Source organism: Rhipicephalus sanguineus, chromosome 5, assembly GCF_013339695.2.
Source record: "Rhipicephalus sanguineus isolate Rsan-2018 chromosome 5, BIME_Rsan_1.4, whole genome shotgun sequence".
NCBI classification, from domain to species: domain Eukaryota; kingdom Metazoa; phylum Arthropoda; class Arachnida; order Ixodida; family Ixodidae; genus Rhipicephalus; species Rhipicephalus sanguineus.
Genome location: NC_051180.1, coordinates 115,685,140 through 115,706,175, shown reverse-complemented (window position 1 = coordinate 115,706,175; position 21,036 = coordinate 115,685,140). Strand labels below are relative to the sequence as shown.

The window sequence follows — 21,036 nt, the reverse complement described above, 5'->3', positions numbered from 1 at the left end:
ATAAAAGAGTACTTGGTGCACGCTACAAGTTTTGTGACGCATGAGCAACTGAAAGCAAGAAATGTTTGGAATTGTGGGTTTCTCCAGGAACCCCTGGTGAAAAGTTACGGCGACTGCGTCGTTGTGCGCCCAAAGGTAAGCCAATCTTCAGCGTTGAACTTACATTTCAACCGTAAGCACGAATGGCATGTTTACCAAACAATTCGATGTTAGTGCGATTCTTGACGAGTCTGGTTAAAGCAGCGGGGTTAACAGCGGTTACGAAGTAATGCATGTAAAAGCACTGTTACACGAGGGTGTACTTTCGATTGCAGTCGAGTGCGAACGAGACTGAAATTTAGTCCTGATTGGATCACCCACAGCTTTGATCGATCACGATGAAAAGTCTTCTCTAGGGCGTTAAATTATTGAACGAGACCAAGGAGGAAGCCGCCCGAGCCCAAGGGCTCGCGGCCGATGCCTAGGCCGGGGTTGGGGCCTACCCCAATCAAGTTCGCTGGACTTTATAAATAAAGTTATTTCTCTCTCTCTCTCTCTCACCAAGGTTGGAAATCACGTGTGCTTTGATGCAAGTGTACAAAAACTCGCAGCCAGAAGTCTCGCGATTCGCGATTTAGCGCAATGCGGCAGAAACTGAATGCGTTTACTGTGTCAATGTGATCTTTTTTCGTGTTTCGTTCGCGTCTGATTAAATGGCTTTCCTTCTTTTTGACACACAGCTGTCAGAATCTGAACTTGACTGAGTTTCCATTTGCAGGTAAACCACTCTCAGGCGCTTACCACGCATGCTTTGAGCCCGGCGAAGGCGGCTGAACCATTCGTCACAACGCTTCGCCGAAGCCTCTAGAGTACGGCTACATTGTCCGCGAATAACGTTCGCCAACGAATAAAACTTAACCGGTTTCGCGTTCTCACGTTTGTCACCCTTCGATTTGGTGCGATTGCTTCACGCAAATATGGCTCAATTTCCGAGCTTGCACTCGGCCCCCCTCATTTCTCTCCCCCGATTAATTTCTTGGACTGTCTTTCTCGTATATGCTGTCCGGCAACAATATTTTACAGCGCAAGCTGTTATGGGCTCACAATAGTCGATTCTAGTGGCGCAGCTCTCTGTTGCCGCCGCCGGCATGCAGTGTCCGTCGCCGCTATCGCGCACATTGGGAAAAAAATTAGGCAGCTTCGCGCTATTGGTGCCAAGCCCGAAGTAAGTGCGGAGTTGAGCGGCCTTCTTTGATTCTCCTTATTTTTCTCTTTCGTTCTTAATATCTTCATTCCTTTTTCTTTCTTCTATATTTTTCTACGTCCTTTGTGTGTCATTTTATTTGTTTCTTTGTCTATAAGTTTCTTTCTCTTTCATCAATTTCTTTGTACTACCTTTCTCTTTATTTCCCTCTCTTTCTTTGATTATCTGTATTTTCTATGTCTATTTTTTGTCTCGTTATTTCTTTCTATGCTGTGCTTTACTGTCTCCCCTCCTCCTTTTTCTCCTCACCTTCACATCTCTCCTCCTCCCACTCACTTCATTTTTTTCGCCCCCTTACTATACTTACTATACAAGGCCATGTTATTCTCTGCTAGCGTGTCTGGATAGCAGAGGATAGCGTGTCTGGACGCGGGTTCGAGTCCCGCCTCACCAAGAAATTCTTTTCGGCAAGAATCTCTCTTTCTTTCTCTCTGTGCGCAGGACTAATCGGCGTGCGTGTTCTGTGAGCGAAGTATAAGGTTAAGAGGACGGACATAGCACGTGCTGGTTCATGATAATTATCTGTCGACAAGGGCCGTAGCCAGAAATTTTTTTTCTCTGAGGGGAGGGGGGTACAATCATACTTTATGTAGGGGTTTGTATGTGTGCGTGTATATATGCGCAAACAAAACGGAAAATTTTCGAGGGGGCTATGAATCTCCCCCCCTCCCTGGCTACGCCCTTGCGGTCGACGACTAACGGCATAACGCCTTTTACAGCTGAGCCTAACGGCTCACCTGTAAAAACAATCGAGGGTTTCAGGCGGATTCGAATCCAAGCCTTCTTCGTGGCATGCAGCTGCTCTACCACAGCGACACGAGGGCTTGAGTCGTTTTCGGAAGGCGACGATTTTCGCTTAATCGGAGAACTAAGAAAACAATACTTCTGGTAAGTTGTTTGCAGTAATTTCTAGTTGCAAACTACAACGTAGCCGGTCGTATGTCGTGTAAAGGTACAGACCTTGCAATTCGCATTGAAACACCTAGCCTTGTTATGGAACGTTTACATCACAACCTTTACATCATATTTGCTAAAGTGACTTACAAACCTAAATAATTCATCTGGGCTGTTTCATGGTGAGACACCCACTTATCGTGCGTCAAATACCAATCTCCCTCACGCTTGTTCTTAGCTAAAGTAAAACGGGCATTTATTACACAGAAATGTACAGATTGTCTCACTCAGTCGATGCACTGCGACATCTAAGGATTACTTCATTACAATTATACACTTTTATTACAATGAACACTCAGAAATAACAACGCTGCTGCAACTGATGGAACCGGAGCGTCTTACGACGTGGCCATCGTAGTCCAGCGTAAAATGACTTTTCTTCCCATAGCGTTCTGTATATCTGAAAAAATAAGCGAGATTGAAGTATTACACACGGAAACACACAAGGATCCTGTGTGCTATACGAAAGCTCTTTGAAACCGTCGAAATCGCGTATGTCACATGGCTCCTTTCACATCAACTACACGCAGTGGTCACATGCACAAGTTGGTCGCAATGGGTCGAGTAGTGACTATTTGGGGCCAGTCGCTCATTACTAGGTTTCTTTAATTCGCGTGACTGCGATTGCGAAGCCCCTGGAGCATTCGATATGCAGAAAAAAACAAGACGTCTGCATAGGCTGGCCCCTATTTTACGTGGACATAGCGGTACGAGCTGGCGTGATCAATCGCGAGACATTTTAGGGACGACAGAATCACACTTTCTGGTGTCAACATCGGTTGTCGTGAGTCACTGCTTACTCGCTAATGACAGTCATTCCCGGGACCCATGTGAACTGCCAGACTAAATGAGCCTTAAGATAGTTTACACATCGACGATTTCTTACATAAACGTCATAAACCTGCTCCACGTGCGGCATGAGATCCCGAATAGACACAGAAATGTGTGCAACCTTTGTAGTTGTTAGGCTGCCTCAGACCTTGTGTGGAGTGGTTGCTCCAGTCTCACAACACCGTTTTCAGAGACTTCTGAAACTATACTCAGGGCATAGTAGAAGACTACCTAAAAATAGCAACAGCAATAACAGCGATACACAAAACCTTGCTTCTTTCTCCCTTGTCTCCCTTTAACCTCTTTCCTGCCACAAAATTATCTCGAACTGAAGCTTCCTTTGCGTGGACCCGATATGAACGCCTTATTTTTAGTATGCCTCTTGACGTTTGTCTCATATTCTCATTTCAGAAGTCTCTGAAAACGTTGTTGTGAGACTGGAGCAACCACTCAAAGTGAGAATACATTCATATACGACCATATAAGTCCCGGTCTCGCCGAGCACCAGAGCTAACATTTTACTTGGGAGGATCCCCACTCAGAAGAGTTAACACCCTTCAGATACTCGGCATGTACATTCAAGAAACAACGAGCGTCAAGGTAGCCCTGGATAAGCTGAGGTATACGATAAAACGCCTGACAGGACTTATTAGAAGAATCTCCAGAGGAAATAATAGCATGACTGAACACGACACGCTGAGGCTTGTGCAAGCACTGGTTTTGAGCCGGATTACCTACGCCCTCCCTTTCCAGGTAACCCGGAAAACAGAGCAGGAGCAAGCCGACATATTAATTCGACTTGCGACTAAAGCTGCCCTTGGACTACCTACCAGTACAAGCACTCAACATCTGCCAGCACTGGGGTTGCACAATACTTTCGAGGAGTTGGCAGCGGCCACACTCATCTCCCAGCGAGAAAGGCTCTGCGGCACACCACAGGGGAAATTTCTCTTACAAAGACTCGGATTTCCAATCTCACTGCAATATTGTTCAGAAGCCACCAACCTACTCTCACAAAATCTCAGACAACGCATCGTGACGCAGCCCATCCCCGCAACATGCATCCATACCACCATAAAGGACACCGCAAAGCTCGAGTACAGAAGCTGCAACGACTAAAGGACCACCCTGACGTTTACTATACAGACGTTTGTCTCTACCCAAAGCAGCAAGGGCAAGCTCCCGCCTACGCTCTCGCTGTAGTCAACCGGGTCAAACTTGCCGACTCCGCGACCATACTTACTTCATCCTCCGCGGCAGCCGAGGCAACTGCTATCGCTCTCGCCATTCGAATTGCAGACCAACAAGGTATCTCTGCCTACCTGGTCTCAGACTCGCAGGCAGCTTGTCGAAGGTACCTCAAGGGCATATTACCAACAAGGGCCATCCAGCTACTGGGAAGCGAACTCCTCTTTGATCACGGGATAGTCTGGTGTCCGGCCCATACGGGCCGGGATGGCAATGAACTAGTTCATTGCTAAGCTCGAGTACTCAGCGGCCGAGCCCCAGGACCACCCGCCACTGAAGAGGACACAGATGGTGGGGTAACACGGCATGGCATCCTAGACAAACAAAGATTAGATCGCCGCATCGGGGCACCACCTCACAAGGACCTCGACAGACACCAAGCGCGAGACTGGCGCCACCTGCAGACCAACACCTTTCCGAATCTGCGTAGGCTTCACGTCATGTACCCAGAGCGATATCCCAACGCATGCCCGTGGTGCGGCGATATTCCAACACTCACACACATCACCTACCGCTGTCCCGAGCGACCGGCTACAGTTGACACAGGACATATGCACCCAATACACACGTGGTCGTGGGAGGCGCGACTCGCTGAACGGACTCTGGGAAGCCAACTGCCAACCCTAAGTCAGGCCCGCCGAGCCGCTATAGCCAGTGGAGCCTTGGAAGAAGGGCCCCACTCGCAGTGAACCACATTTTTTTAAAATAAATGTTGTTTCTTTCTCTCTGTTGCTATTGCTGCCATACTGCGTTAAATCCGTCAAGACGCGCTAGACTTCGTATCGTGAAAGTTCTTTTCACTGGCGACAGCGACTATTCTGGCCAAACGCGCGGATACAGCCGAAGAGGCCGCTATAGCACTCGCCACCCAAATGAGCGAGGATCCCATAGTGGTATTTACCAACTCCCAAACAGCGGCACGCAACTACCTGAAAGGAAGGATCTCCACAAGAGAGATAAAGATACTGAAACGCATCGACACTCCTCCCCCTTACACCTGCATGTCTGGGTTCCGGGTAACGAGGGCCTCAAGGGGAATGAAGCGGCACACGCCGCGGCCCGCGAATGCATCAACCAGTCTTCCCCACAAGAAATTCGAGGCACCTTCTACACAAGAACACCGGCAGAAGGAAGCGAACCAGTACCCTTAACATAACACGAATTGCTGCAACACTATCGGCTTGAACGGAGGTTCTACCCTCCATGCCAAACTTTCAAGAGACGAAGGCACGGACTACAGACGACTTCAAAGCAACACATTTACGCACGGCGTTCTATTGCATCCCCTAAAACTAACGTCATACGACTACATCTGCCCACACTACAAAGGGCGAGACAGACGGTACGATTTTTCATGCGATTCGACGTCCGACACGGCGGAGGGGAAACCGGAATGGTGACCTTTCATAGCATCGTACAGCCACCATTCCCTCTCCCCCACCACCGCGTTGGCCGTCGGATCGCATGGAAAATCGGACCGTCTGTCCCCGGCTTAATGCGGCAGGCACCTTAGCACACCTTCTGCTGCAATGCAAAGGCAGTAACCCAACCACAGAAGCAGCAGCAACAGATGCAGACCCAAACCTCCTTAGTGAAGCGTGGGAGGCTGCGATCTCCAAGCCGGACCTGGTCGACCAGCGCCAACTCGTCGCGCGGCCCCGGCAGGCGGTCCAGGCCAGAGGGTTCCTGGAGTAAGGGACCATCCCACATTCACTTACTGGCCACCCAATTAACGTTTTCCTCTCTCTCTCTCCCCTACTACTACCATTTTGGCTTCTGGAAAACAAATCATCAATAGAACTGCACAGTACCTCATACAAAAGTGCACCACTCATGTCAGTGAATACAGAAGACGATAAATAACAACCTAGGCGCGCCTTTCCAGGGAGCACGTACGTGAATTTTGACCTGAAATGCCAACTGTCGCCATTATTTCAACTCACGTTAGCATGCTGCATTCAATATAGCCTTGATAACGCCATTTTATATTGTAAACATTATATGGAGGACCAAGGCCACGTTGCATAAAGTTGTCGAAAGTGTTGGCTGCGTTTAGTTTTGACTAAAATTCGCAGCCAAAAACACACATTTGCTTAGTGTTTTTTCTTGTTACAATTACTTGCGTCAACTATTTCATTGTTTTTCGTAGCTTTCTGTTACGTTACGCTTTACGGAAAACGCTGCATAACAAAATGCACAGTGCTTCTCCAAGACTTACACGACGCCTAAAAGGCGTATTTCAAGGTTAGTGCTCCTGTGTATGCTCCCTGCAGGAGCATGTACAGTGACATGTAGTAAATGTATATGACTACCACGATGGCGCCGCCTTCAGTAACGTTGTAACGGAGTTAGGAAGTTACTACCGCGACAGCGTTAAAGAGCTCGTTTCTCTGAAACTCCGGTATCGGCGTTTTCAGTTGTGAGCCAGCGTTGTCCATGATCAAAAATTCGAGATATATGCAAATAAAGAAATAAAAATCTTCTGTTCAATTGGGAATCGAAGCCAGGACTTCTGCGTCACACCAGGTGTCAAAATATGTGATTTACGCAAAGAGTGGTTGGTGTAAAGGCCCACCAATTACAAAGCGCAAAGGCATAATAATTATCATTCTCAGCAACAGCCTCAACAACGTGTGCAGCTGCGCGAGAGCGCGTGTTGCGTCACGGACGCGTAGTGGTATACCTCGCCGAACTCGCAAAAGAAGTAACTACGTCGTAGTGGGCACTTCGCAACTGTACTTGTAGTAGCCGTTATAGGATAGTTTCGAAAGGCCAATGTTTAGCGCACAGACGTCCCTTTCCTTGCGGCACGGTTTAGGTCTCCACCGAGGAGCGAAGGCCTTGCTAGTGGTTGCGAAGGCGATGCGAACAGGGTCGGATTACGCTGTCGCGTTCCATTCTTGAAGGCGAAGCTCAAGCGTCCTCCAAACTTTCTTTTTTTACTCCGAGTCAGTGCAATTAGTCTAATTAATGAGTGTGTGTTTGCATACGTGCTTTTCATAAGTGGACGAGGCGAAGGGAAACACTTGCCAAGTTTTGCTGTATCGTGTGCAGCAGGATCCTCTGCATCAGAGGCCGATCTCCAATAGACTGCTGCAAAATGAAGGGGGATTTCATGAAGAAACTGGCGGACATCGCTCAGAATACAGACTTTAAAATGTAGAGGAGCATTGTATACCGGGAATGTTTGATTCTCTGTAGCTTGATCCCTCCCGAATCATCATCTTAGGTGTGTGACCGGCTTTGAAGATTGGCTTTCCTACTGCTTTGTGCACTCCATGATTCTCGAAGTGGCTGGGGGCCATTGCATGGACCGCAGGATGTCTGTTCGGCTGTGGAGCGTGGTTGGGTACGGCGGCGTTCTGCGGGTGAGCAACCACTGGCGGGAAGTGCAGCTGAGAGATGTGGGCTTGATTGTCCACGTGGCGCCCGTAGCCTCCGTGAGCTGCGGTTTGGTGTCCCGGTCGTTTAACGGCAGGATGTTTGTATGGTGGCTTTACCACCGGCAGTTGGTGTGCGTGGTCCGCTGGCTTCATAGGCACAAAATAGCGTCGTTTGTTTCGGTAAGCGGGTATGACGTGATGAATGTCTGCCGAACCTGGATATCTCGGCTGATAAACTGGCATCTTTGCATGATTGTGCTGGGCCGCGTACGGAGGAGCGGGAGCTACGCGGTGGTTGGCTTGATTTTGAATGTACTGTTTCGGTGGATATACACGTGCGACTTTAGATTGCGGAACGTCGATTACGTGCTGGTGCGCTGGCTATATCTTAGCTCGTATGCCGGATAGAAAGCTGCATGCTGGGCTTGCGGATAAGCAGGGGCGTTGACGGGATTGTGTGGGGGTTGGTGGACAGTACGATAAGGAGTTTGCTGGTAACTGGAGTAAGGCTGCCGATATTGGGTTGACTGGTTCGTGGGACCCATGTGCTGGCTTGGTTGGTAAGGCGATGGGGGCCCTGGTACGTGGCTCGTGTGAGGGGCAGGCTGATAAACTGGCTGAGGTACGTCTACGACCGTTCCAGCAGGTTGATGATACGGGGGCGCTTGATAAGGCTGATAAGGTTGGTAAGCTGGACGGGGTTGTTGATATGGAGTGTTTGGATAATTTATTGTTTGAGCGGGTGGGTAGACTGCTGTCTCCTTTGGTGGCACAACTGAAACAAACGGTTAGAATTAGCTTAGAAAGATAAGATAAAGTAGCAAGAAAAAGTATTGCTTATACACGAGACATTCATTAGTAATGTTACGATAAAAAAGAGGCCCATAATGCAATAAATTTCCCTGCCTTTTCCAGGGGATCCTTGGTGCAAAAGGGCAGCACTAAATTTCCATGACATAATCAAGCACTCTTGTTTCTTTCCGCATAAAAAATTGGCATGATAATAGTAGGCTTAACTAAATACCCAAAGCACACTGTGAAAACAGAAAACTTTACAGACAGCCTCAGATAGCGAGTTTCCAGTCCTTTAAGCTTAGAGCGTAGAAAGTTGAGCTAGTTGGTAGGAATCTGTATTACAGAAAACTTAGGCTCACAGGCGCTCACTTAGGCTCACAGCGCAAAAGTTAATGCATTGCTCTAATTTCTTAGTCATAGAATGGGACGTTGCCTGACGTGATATCCAAATGCACCTTCTGCTAATTTAGAAAGTTTTTCTGATTAAGTCAAACTAATTAGTACATGCATTTCAAATTGCAACTTGAGCAAAGTAGGTTTGCGAGTCGTACCCATTAGAAAATAATTCTCAGAAGGGCACCAGACTAAAGATATTCCCCTTACAGCTGGTAAAATTGCATTGTCTTTCTTCTTGCTGTATTTTCGTTTTCAAAATCTGGTGTTATGGGTTCAATTACAGGAATAACAGGTACGCCAGTTTATTTCCTCACACACTTTGGGAATGAATGTTTATAAGCTGGTGTCTTCCTCAGACTGCACCAGCATCACCTAGAACACAGAAGGTGACACCTTACAGCTTTGAGCCTGAGAAGTTGACAATGCTTTCCGAGTGGATAAGCCTTGCGGACTTGTCGCTTGGAATCTACCAGCAGTGTATGTAGTAAGGTCACCTCAAGTGAACACGCACCAATTTAAGCAAATCTTGAGGCGACCCCTATCCTTGACTTAGGTGTCTGGTAGCTGGCACTCCCACGTCAGAGTGCGTGTGTCCTGGTGTACTCATTGGGTTAACCGTGTTTCGCGGCTGCCGAAGCGGATCTCAGAGGCCACGTAGAAAGCGGCACGTATTTGAGATCTGCTCCGCCAGGTGGCGCAACGATCCCAGCTGCTCACAATCTTAATAAACTCATACTAATTTTTATTAATTAAGCAGACAGCCCTTATCTTAAGTAAAACAGTGCTCCGATATCAAATGTATTCAATATAAGTCTTAACTTCGACGAGAACCATATATTTCTATTTTGAGAAGACTTTCTGAATATTCGCACAACTGGAAGTAAATACTCGACCGGAAGTGCTTGTAAGAGAAACAATAATGTCAGTCGGTGGTCGTGCTACTAAAAAAAACGCCAGGCCTCCGCGGAAAGCGCAGCACAGTCACAGCGAGAGCTGGAAGAGCGACATTTCTGGATCCCGTTATAAACTCTCTTGTGGCTACTAATACCAATACACTAGCAACGTACCCACTACGCCACACATCATAATTTTTGTGAAGTTGGGACGCACACACCACGACATTATTCATCATTCTGCGGAGAAGCGAGGTACCATCTGTAAGGCATTGTGCACTTTTTTGATGCGATGATTGATGACGATGAAGAATTATGGCTGAGCCCTTTGTAATGGGTTGGAATCTTTAAACGTCCCACTAGTTACGTAATTCGCATTGTGTGCCTGCCCTGTCGTTATTTAACTCTGCCACCACGCTTTATAACCTGCGTTAACGTGAGAAGAAGGAGAGAGAGGGAATTAACATTATTTAGATCCTGAGGAAATGGACCATAGGAGCCTTATTGGCTTCTTTGGCAACCAATAGAAGTGCAATTGCGAGGAAGACACTACGCTATAAATCATGATATTTTTTTTTTTTTTGAAGTAGGGAAGCAGGCACTATGAAATTTTTCATCATTCTGCGGAGAACCGTGGTCTCCGCTTAACACCTGTAAGGTATTATGTGCTAATTTGTTCATGCTGTGGCTGATGGCGATGAAGAATTATGGCAGAGCCCCTTGTAATGGGTTAGAAGCATTAAACAACCCACTCGTTGCGCAATTCGCATTGTGTGACGCCTGGTTACAGCATTCGCGTGGTGTGACATTTGGTTGTTATTTTACTCTTTTACCACGCTACATTACATATGTTAATGAGGTTCCTTCCGGGATATGACGCCTGTATAGGGTCTTTTCGCAAAGCAGTTTCAAGCACCGGCATTGCTCTGAGGTGGAATACTGGGCTCCCAGGTTCGAACCTCGTTCCATCTTGAAATTTTTTTTCTTATTTAGTTTTTTTTTCTTATTTCGAGCGATAGTGGTTACGGACACCGGCGGCGGTGGCGGCGGACAACTACGGTGCCAAAAACTGCCCTTATTGTGATCTCATAACAGCTTTCGCTGTAAAACAAGACGTCCAAGGCAGTGGTGAAAGGCACGGCCTGTGGACGACGAACAGGACAATGAGCCGGCTGGCTCTCCTGGACCAGGCACATGAAGCCGCTACACTGGGCACTGAACATGGAGCCCAAGCCATATTTTATTGTTTGCTTCATCTCGAAGTTTTACTCTCTCTCTCTCTCTTAATCTCTGTGAATGCCATGAAGTGATGAGTTAAAAGCCTAATGAGTGAAAATGTGACAACGAGTCACTTCAGTTTCTCGCGCAATTAATGTCTGCCTCTTGAAATAATTGCGCTTGAGACTCCATGGCTATGGGCTACTGTACAGTCCTAAAATGCCATGTATATTACCCAGCGTATGCAAGCTTCGCACTGTAGTAGTCGATATTGTGTTCAGCTTAACTGATTGCCTTGCTCTGCCAATATATTCTTTGGCCCGAAGACGCCTTTCCAAAACGCAGATTTCGGAGTAAGCATCCTGTGTTGCTCCTTGTAGGATATTTCATGCCTTCAACAGTGTTAAGAAACGAGGCACATTGTGGGATGTATGATTCCCTTGCCTATATGTAAAATACACTTTCTTTTGTCTAAATTCCCCAGTTAACGTTTACAATTATTTACGTCCTAAAGCCCCAGTGTGGTGCCATAGCGATGAACACCGAAATATTTGACAATCCCAAGATCGCTACGTGCGAACTTTGCTAAGGGCGCTAGTACTGTTTCAATAAAACCCAGCACAACGCAGTAAGGAAATCATGGAATGACGTCATGCTTAGCAATAAAACGCCACAGCCACCGCCAAGATGTCTTTAACTTCAGGTTCATTTTTAAAAGCTGCCACCTTTTTGAACCGCCGACGTCAACATTTAATTTGCGCATCAGGTTTTTTCTTTTCCTATACCACAAGCATTCATAAGAGTAACATGAGCAGTACAGCAGATGAGCTTCATTCTTACCTGGAACAACTTTACCTGGCTTGAAGCCCGGAACATCTGCTTCTGGTACCACTTCAACTGTTACGTTTTTAACCACTAGCACGGTTTCTTCGCCTTTGTCCTTCTTTCCGCCATGTGGTTTGCCCTCTTGAACAACCGCAGCAGTCGGCTTTTTCTCTGGATTTTCGTCAATTGAAATGTGTGTTTCAGATTCTGTCGTCTCCACTGTTTTTGTTTCTCCAGGCTTCTTCGCCTCCTCTTTGCCTTCTTTCTTGTCTTCAACAATCACAACACCTTCTGGGGCTTTACCTCCTTTAGCCTCTCCTCTACCATCTTTACCTGAGCTTGATGGAGCAGGTACTTGCGGAACCTCGGTTCTCGGAGTTTCACGTTGGCTGTCTGCTCTGCCTTCGCTATTTTTGTTGGTCATTGGTATCACGACGGCAGATGGTTTCTGCTGCTCCGACCTTGGTGACTCCGGGCTGCCACTGGCCTTTTCTGGTGCTTGCGCTTTATTCTGTTCTGCTCTCGGAGATTCCGGTTGATTAGCTTTGTTTTTCTCGCCCGTAGGAGCGTCAGAGCTTCTGGGTGCTTCCACTGGCTTATTTGGAGGTTCAGCTCCACGACCAGATTCACCGCCGCTAGCCTTCGGTAGTTCTGCTCTTGGATGTTCTGGCTGACTCGCTTTGCTGTTTCCCGCTGTAGGAGCATCTGCGCTTCTGGGCAATTCCGCTGGCGTTGAAGCCTCAGCTCCCCGACCAGATTCATCACCACTAGCCTTCGGCTGTTCTGCTCTTGGAGGTTCTGGCTGACTCGCTTTGCTGTTTCCCGCTGCATGAGCGTCTGCACTTCTGGGCACCTCCGCTGGCGTTGAAGCATCAGCTCCCCGACCAGATTCATCACCGCTAGCCTTCAGCTGTTCTGCTCTTGGAGGTTCTGGCTGACTCGCTTTGCTGTTTTCCCCTGCAGGAACGTCTGCGCTTCTGGGCACTTCCGCTGGCTTATTTGTAGGCTCAGCTCCCCCACCAGATTGGCCACCAGCCTTCAGCTGTTCTGCTCTTGGAGGTTCTGGCTGACTGGCTTTGCCGTTTCCCACTGCATGAGCGTCTGCACTTCTGGGCACTTCCGCTGGCTTTGAAGCCTCAGTTCCCCGACCAGATTCACCACCGCTAGCCTTCAGCTGTTCTGCAGACACCTCTGAAGTTCTCGGTACTTCCGCGGGCTTTTGAGCTTCAGCTCCCCGACCGGATTCACCAACGCTAGCCTTCGGCTGCTCGGCTCTTGGAAGTGCCGGATGACTTGCCTTGTCTGAATCAGGCTTATCCCCAGCCCTTGCCATCAGATGATCAACTTGAGCAGTGACGGAAGGTACGACTTGCGCGCCATCTCCACCGGACGCCTTCATTGTGGGAGAGGCAGACCCTGGTTGAACCGTTTGCGGAAAGGGGTTCGCGTGGTCGCTGCTGACAGCGTCTCCCTGCTCATCTCTCGCTGAAACAATAACAGACAGATCCTTACTTTTGTCAGTTGATGCGCTTCCCGTCGATTCATCCTTATGATCTCCGTCAGCAGGATCGACCTTCACATTTCCGGAGGCCAAGTCTTTCTTCCCCATGAGTAAGTGTACATGGGTTTTCTCTGACGTAACATCAGCAATCGGAGCCATAGCAGACCCTTGGACAATCTTCCCTTCGCCTCTTTCGCCACTTAGTTCCGGCATTTCTATAGCTGGTGAGGTTGTAGAGTACGTGCTCGAAGATAGTCCGTGCTCGGACATGACGTCCTGATATGTAGCAGCTGTCCCTGTTTGTGTCACTGACGGCACTGTCACTGACGGTGTGATTGACAGCTCCGTGTGGCCTCGCGAAGCGTCAGCATTTCTGTAAACTGAGACCGTCACTGAACCGTCACCATTTCTAAGACTCGCCTTGCTGTTTTCCGATGCAGGAACATCGGCACTTCGGGGCACTTCAGCTGGCTTGCTTGGACGATCAGCTCCCCGACCAGATTCACCACCGCTAGCCTTCGGCTCTTCTCCTCTTGCAGGTTCTGGCTGACTCGCTTTGCCGTTTCCCGCTGCAGGAGCGTCTGCACTTCTGGGCACATCCGCTGGCTTTGGAGCCTCAGCTCCCCGACTGGATTCACCACCGCTAGCCTTCGGCTGCTCGGCTCTTGGAAGTGCCGGTTGACTTGCCTTGTCTGAATCAGGCTTATCCACAGCCCTTGCCATCAGATGATCAACTTGAGCAGTGACGGAAGGTACGCCTTGCGCGCCATCTTCCCCGGATGCCTTTAATGTGGGAGAGGCAGACTCTGGTTGAACCGCTTGCGGAAAGGGGTTCGCGTGGTCGCTGCTGACAGCGTCTCCCTGCTCATCTCGCGCTGAAACAATAACAGACACATCCTTACTTTTTTCAGTTGATGCGCTTCCTGTCGGTTCATCCTTATGCTCCCCGTTAGCAGGATCGACCTTCACATTTCCGGAGGCCAAGTCTTTCTTCCCCATGAGTAAGTGTACATGGCTTTTCTCTGACGTAACCTGAGCAATCGGAGCCATAGCATACCCTTGGACAATCTTCCCTTCGCCTCCTTCGCCACTTAGCTCCGGCATTTCTTTAGCTGGTGCGGTTGTAGAGTACGTGCTCGAAGATAGTCCGTCCTCGGACATGACGTCCTGATATGCAGCAGCTGTCCCTGTTTGTGTCACTGACGGCACTGTCACTGACGGTGTGATTGACAGCTCCGTGTAGCCTCGCGAAGCGTCACCACTTCTGTAGACTGAGACCGTCACTGAACCGTCACGATTTCTGTAGACTGAGACCATCACTGAACCGTCACCATTTCTGAGACTCGCTTTGCTGTTTCCCGATGCAGGAACGTCTGCACTTCGGGGCACTTCCGCTGGCTTACTTGGAGGTTCAGCTCCCCGACGTGATTCACCTCCACCAGCCTTCGGCTGTTCTGCTCTTGGAGATTCTGGCTGAGTCAACTTGCTGTTTCCCGCTCTAGGGAAGTCTGAAGTTCCGGGAACTTCCGCTGGCTTTGAAGCCTCAGCTCCCCGACCAGATTCACCACCGCTAGCCTTCGGCTGTTCTTCTCTTGGAGGTTCTGGCTGACTCGATTTGCTGTTTCCCGCTGCATGAGCATCTGCACTTCTGGGCACTTCCGCTGGCTTTGAAGCCTCAGCTCCCCGACCAGATTCACCACCGCCAGTCTTCAGCTGTTCTGCTCTCGGAGATTCTGGCTGACTTGCTTTGCTGTTTTCCGCTGCATAAACATCTGAAGTTCTCGGTACTTCCGCTGGCTTTGGAGCCTCAATTCTCCGACCGAATTCACCACCGCTAGCCTTTGGCTGCTCGGCTCTTGTAAGTGCCGGTTGACTTGCCTTGTCTGAATCAGGCTTATCCCCAGCCCTTCGCATCAGATGATCAACTTGTGCAGTGACGGAAGGTACGCCTTGAGCGCCATCTCCACCGGATGCCTTTAATGTGGGAGAGGCAGACCCTGGTTTAACCGCTAGCGGAAAGGGGTTCGCGTGGTTGCTGCTGACAGCGTCTCCCTGTTCATGTCTCGCTGAAACAAAAACAGACAGATCCTTACTTTTGTCATTTGATGCGCTTCCCGTTGGTTCATCCTTATCCTCTTCGTTAGCAGTATCGACCTTCAGGTCTCCGGACGCCAAGTCTTTCTTCCCCATGAGTAAACGTACATGGCTTTTCTCTGACATAACCTCAGCAATCGGCGTCATACCAGACGCTTGAACAATCTTCCCTTCGCCTCCTGTGCCACCTAGTTCCGGCATCTCTTTAGCTGGTGCGGTTGTAGAGTACGTAGTCGAAGATAGTCCGTCCTCCGACATGACGTCCTGATATGTAGCAGCTGTCCGTGTTTGTGTCACGGACGGCACTGTCACTGATGGTGAGGTTGACAGCTCCGTGTGGCTTCGCGAAGCGTCACCATTTCTGTAGACTGAGACCGTCACTGAATCGTCACCATTTCTGAGACTCGCTTTGCTGTTTCCTGATGCAGGAACGTCTGTACTTCGGGGAACTTCCGCTCGCTTACTTGGAGGCTCAGCTCCCTGACCAGATTCACCACCACCAGCCTTCGGCTGTTCTGCTCTTGGAGGGTCTTGGTGACTCGCTTTGCTGTTTCCCGCTGCATGAGCGTCTGCGCTTCTGGGCACTTCCGCTGGCTTATTTGGAGGCTCATCTCCCCGACCAGATTCGCCACCAGCCTTCGACTGTTCTGCTCTTGGAGATTCTGGCTGACTCGCGTTGCTGCTTCCCGCTGCAGGAGCGTCAGCACTTCTGGGCACTTCCGCTGGCTTTGGAGCCTCAGCTCCCCGACCGGATTCACCACCACTAGACTTCGGCTGTTCTGCTTTTGGAGGTACTGGCTGACTCGCTTTGCCGTTTTCTGCTGCAGGTGAGTCTGCGCTTCTGGGCACTTCCGCTGGCTTATTTGGAGGCTCAGCTCCCCGACCATATTCGCCACCAGCCTTCGGCTGTTCTGCTCTTGGAGATTCTGGCTGACTCGCGTTGCTGCTTCCCGCTGCAGGAACCTCTGAAGTTCTCGGAACGTCCGCTGGCTTTGGAGCCTCAGCTCCCCGACCGGATTCACCACCACTAGCCTTCGGCTGTTCTGCTTTTGGAGGTACTGGCTGACTCGCTTTGCCGTTTTCTGCTGCAGGTGAGTCTGCGCTTCTGGGCACTTCCGCTGGCTTATTTGGAGGCTCAGCTCCCCGACCAGATTCGCCACCAGCCTTCGGCTGTTCTGCTCTTGGAGATTCTGGCTGACTCGCGTTGCTGCTTCCCGCTGCAGGAACCTCTGAAGTTCTCGGAACGTCCGCTGGCTTTGGAGCCTCAGCTTCCCGACCGGATTCACCACCACTAGCCTTCCGCTGTTCTGCTCTTGGAGGTTCTGGCTGACTCGCTTTGCTGTTTTCCGCTGCAGCTGAGTCTGCGCTTCTGCCCACTACCGCTGGCTTATTTGGAGGCTCAGCTCCCCGACCAGATTCGCCACCAGCCTTCGGCTGTTCTGCTGTTGGAGATTCTGGCTGACTCGCGTTGCTGCTTCCCGCTGCAGGAACCTCTGAAGTTCTCGGAACGTCCGCTGGCTTTGGAGCCTCAGCTCCCCGACCGGATTCACCACCACTAGCCTTTGGCTGTTCTGCTTTTGGAGGTACTGGCTGACTCGCTTTGCCGTTTTCTGCTGCAGGTGAGTCTGCGCTTCTGGGCACTTCCGCTGGCTTATTTGGAGGCTCAGCTCCCCGACCAGATTCGCCACCAGCCTTCGGCTGTTCTGCTCTTGGAGATTCTGGCTGACTCGCGTTGCTGCTTCCCGCTGCAGGAACCTCTGAAGTTCTCGGAACGTCCGCTGGCTTTGGAGCCTCAGCTCCCCGACCGGATTCACCACCACTAGCCTTCGTCTGTTCTGCTGTTTGAGGTTCTGGCTGACTCGCTTTGCCGTTTTCTGCTGCAGGTGTGTCTGCGCTTCTGGGCACTTCCGCTGGCTTATTTGGAGGCTCAGCTCCCCGACCAGATTCGCCACCAGCCTTCGGCTGTTCTGCTCTTTGAGATTCTGGCTGACTCGCGTTGCTGCTTCCCGCTGCAGGAACCTCTGAAGTTCTCGGAACGTCCGCTGGCTTTGGAGCCTCAGCTCCCCGACCGGATTCACCACCACTAGCCTTCCGCTGTTCTGCTCTTGGAGGTTCTGGCTGACTCGCTTTGCTGTTTTCCGCTGCAGCTGAGTCTGCGCTTCTGCCCACTACCGCTGGCTTATTTGGAGGCTCAGCTCCCCGACGAGATTCGCCACCAGCCTTCGGCTGTTCTGCTGTTGGAGATTCTGGCTGACTCGCGTTGCTGCTTCCCGCTGCAGGAACCTCTGAAGTTCTCGGAACGTCCGCTGGCTTTGGAGCCTCATCTCCCCGCCCGGATTCACCACCACTAGCCTTCGACTGTTCTGCTCTTGGAGGTTCTGGCTGACTCGCTTTGCCGTTTTCTGCTGGAGCTGAGTCTGCGCTTCTGGGCACTTCCGCTTGCTTATTTGGAGGATCTGCTCCCCGACCAGATTCGCCACCAGTCTTCGGATGTTCTGCTCTTGGAGATTCTGGCTGACTCGCGTTGCTGCTTCCCGCTGCTGGAGCATCTGCACTTCTGGGTACTTCCGTTGGCGTTGAAGCCTCGGCTCCCCAACCAGATTCATCACCGCTACCCTTCGGCGGTTCTGCTCTTGAAGGTTCTGGCTGACTCACTTTGCTGTTTTCCGCTGCAGCTGAATCTGCGCTTCTGGGCACTTCCGCTGGCTTATTTGGAGGCTCAGCTCTCCGACCGGATTCGCCACCAGCCTTCGGCTGTTCTGCTCTTGGAGATTCTGGCTGACTCGCATTGCTGCTTCCCGCTACAGGAACCTCTGAAGTTCTCGAAACGTCCGCTGGCTTTGAAGCCTTAGCTCCCCGACCGAATTCACCACCGCCAGACTTCAGCTGTTCTGCAGACACCTCTGAAGTTCTCGGTACTTCCGCTGGCTTTGGAGCTTCAGCTCCCCGACCGGATTCACCACCGCTAGCCTTCGGCTGCTCGGCTCTTGGAAGTGCCGGTTGACATGCTTTGTCTGAATCACGCTTATCCCCAGCCATTGCCATGAGATGATCAGCTTGAGCAGTGACGGAAGGTACGCCTTGAGCGCCATCTCCACCGGATGCCTTTAATGTGGGAGAGGCAGACCCTGGTTTAACCGCTTGTGGAAAGGGGTTCGCGTGGTTGCTGCTGACAGCGTCTCCCTGTTCATGTCTCGCTGAAACAAAAACAGACAAATCCTTACTTTTGTCATTTGATGTGCTTCCCGTTGGTTCATCCTTATGCGCTCCATTAGCAGTATCGACCTTGAGGTTTCCGGAGGCCAAGTCTTTCTTCTCCATGAGTAAACGTACATGGCTTTTCTCTGACATAACCTCAGCAATCGGCTTCATACCAGACGCTTGAACAATCTTCCCTTCGCCTCCTGTGCCACTTAGTTCCGGCATGTCTTTAGCTGGTGCGATTGTAGAGTACGTGGTCGAAGATAGTCCGTCCTCGGACATGACGTCCCGATATGTAGCAGCTGTCCGTGTTTGTGTCACGGACGGCACTGTCAGTGATGGTGAGGTTGACAGCTCCGTGTGGCTTCGCGAAGCGTCACCATTTCTGTAGACTGAAACCGTCACTGAACCGTCACCATTTCTGAGACTCGCTTTGCTGTTTCCCGATGCAGGAACGTCTGTACTTCGGGGAACTTCCGCTGGCTTATTTGGAGGCTCATCTCCCCGACCAGATTCGCCACCAGCCTTCGATTGTTCTGCTCTTGGAGATTCTGGCTGACTCGCGTTGCTGCTTCCCGCTGCTGGAGCGTCTGCACTTCTGGGCACTTCCGTTGGCGTTGAAGCCTCAGCTCCCCGACCAGATTCATCACCGCTACCCTTCGGCGGTTCTGCTGTTGGAGGCTCTGGCTGACTCGCTTTGCTGTTTTCCGCTTCAGCTGAGTCTGCGCTTCTGGGCACTTCCGCTGGCTTATTTGGAGGCTCAGCTCCCCGACCAGATTCGCCACCAGCCTTCGGCTGTTCTGCTCTTGGAGATTCTGGCTGACTCGCGTTGCTGCTTCCCGCTGCAGGAACCTCTGAAGTTCTCGGCACGTCCGCTGGCTTTGGAGCCTCAGCTCCCCGACCGGATTCACCACCACTAGCCTTCGGCTGTTCTGCTCTTGGAGGTTCTGGCTGACTCGCTATGCCGTTTTCTGCTGCAGGTGAGTCTGCGCTTCTGGGCACTTCCGCTGGCTTATTTGAAGGATCAGCTCCCCGACCAGATTCGCCACCAGCCTTCGGATGTTCTGCTCTTCGAGATTCTGGCTGACTCGCGTTGATGCTTCCCGCTGCTGGAGCATCTGCACTTCTGGGCACTTCCGTTGGCGTTGAAGCCTCAGCTCCTCCACCAGATTCATCACCGCTACCCTTCGGCGGTTCTGCTCTTGGAGGTTCTGGCTGACTCACTTTGCTGTTTTCCGCTGCAGCTGAGTCTGCGCTTCTGGGCACTTCCGCTGGCTTATTTGGAGGCTCAGCTCCCCGACCGAATTCGCCACCAGCCTTCGGCTGTTCTGCTGTTGGAGATTCTGGCTGACTAGCATTGCTGCTTCCCGCTGCAGGAACCTCTGAAGTTCTCGGAACGTCCGCTGGCTTTGGAGCCTCAGCTCCCCGACCGGATTCATTACCGCTAGCCTTCGGCTGCTCGGCTCTTGGAAGTGCCGGTTGACTTGCCTTGTCTGAATCACGCTTATCCCCAGCCCTTGCCATCAGATGATCAGCTTGATCAGTGACGGAAGGTACGCCTTGCGCGCCATCTCCACCGGATGTCTTTAATGTGGGAGAGGCAGACACTGGCTGACCCTCTTGCGGAAAGGGGTTCGCGTGGTCGCTGCTGACAGCGTCTCTCTGCTCATCTCTCGTTGAAGCAATAACAGACGGATCCTTAATATTGTCAGTTGATGCGCTTCCCGTCGGTTCATCCTTATGCTCTCCGTTAGCAGTATCGACCTTCACGTTTCCGGAGGCCAAGTCTTTCTTCCCTATGGATAAGCGTACATGGCTATTCTGTGACGTAACCTCCGCAATCGGAGCGATGCCAGACCCTTGAACAATCTTCCCTTCGCCTCCTGCGCCACTTTGTTCAGGCATTTCTTTGGCTGGTGCTGTTGTAGAGTACGGGCTCAGTGATAGTGCGTCCTTGGACACGACGTCCTGATATGTAGCAGCTGTCCTTGTTTGTGTCACGGACGGCACTGTCACTGACAGTGAGACTGACAGCTCCGTGTGATCTCGCGAACCGTCACCATTTCTGTAGACTTCCGGTTCAGCTTCTGAGCTCGAAGGCGAGTCGCTAGAGCCACTGGACGACATTGTGGCAGCACTTCGCCGGCTCGGAACATCGCCATCCGTGTCGTCGGCTCGGGCTTCGATAAGTGGCTCAGAAACCGAGCCGAAGAAGCTTACGTAAGGTGCTGGCGTGTTAACCATATCTTTTTGTTCCTGCAGCTGTGCAACGCTAGTACTATCCTGGTCCTTGGCAGCTGGTTCAATCGTAACGATGTCCACATTGGAGAACTTCCGGAAGTTTTTTTCTTGTGGCCGCTGTGTCGTCTGGGTGTTCGTCACGTTTGCCTCAGACGCCGCTAAGTCTGTGGTGAGATCTCCACCATTTTCATAGTGAACGATATCATGAGCATA

At 50.8% G+C, this 21,036-nt stretch overlaps 1 protein-coding gene and 1 long non-coding RNA gene across 2 annotated transcripts in view; one reads left to right on the top strand and one right to left on the bottom strand.

Annotated features, from left to right (window-relative positions):
• Positions 1 to 21,036, bottom strand: part of LOC119394921 (neurofilament heavy polypeptide-like) — an 83,769-nt gene that overhangs the window by 39,464 nt on the left and 23,269 nt on the right. The gene's annotated exons all lie outside the window — the stretch shown is intronic.
• On the top strand, positions 12,382 to 19,897 carry LOC125758445 (uncharacterized). The gene is made up of 3 exons (XR_007416080.1): positions 12,382 to 12,392; positions 14,829 to 14,885; positions 19,791 to 19,897. It is a non-coding gene; the product is annotated as an uncharacterized LOC125758445 (long non-coding RNA).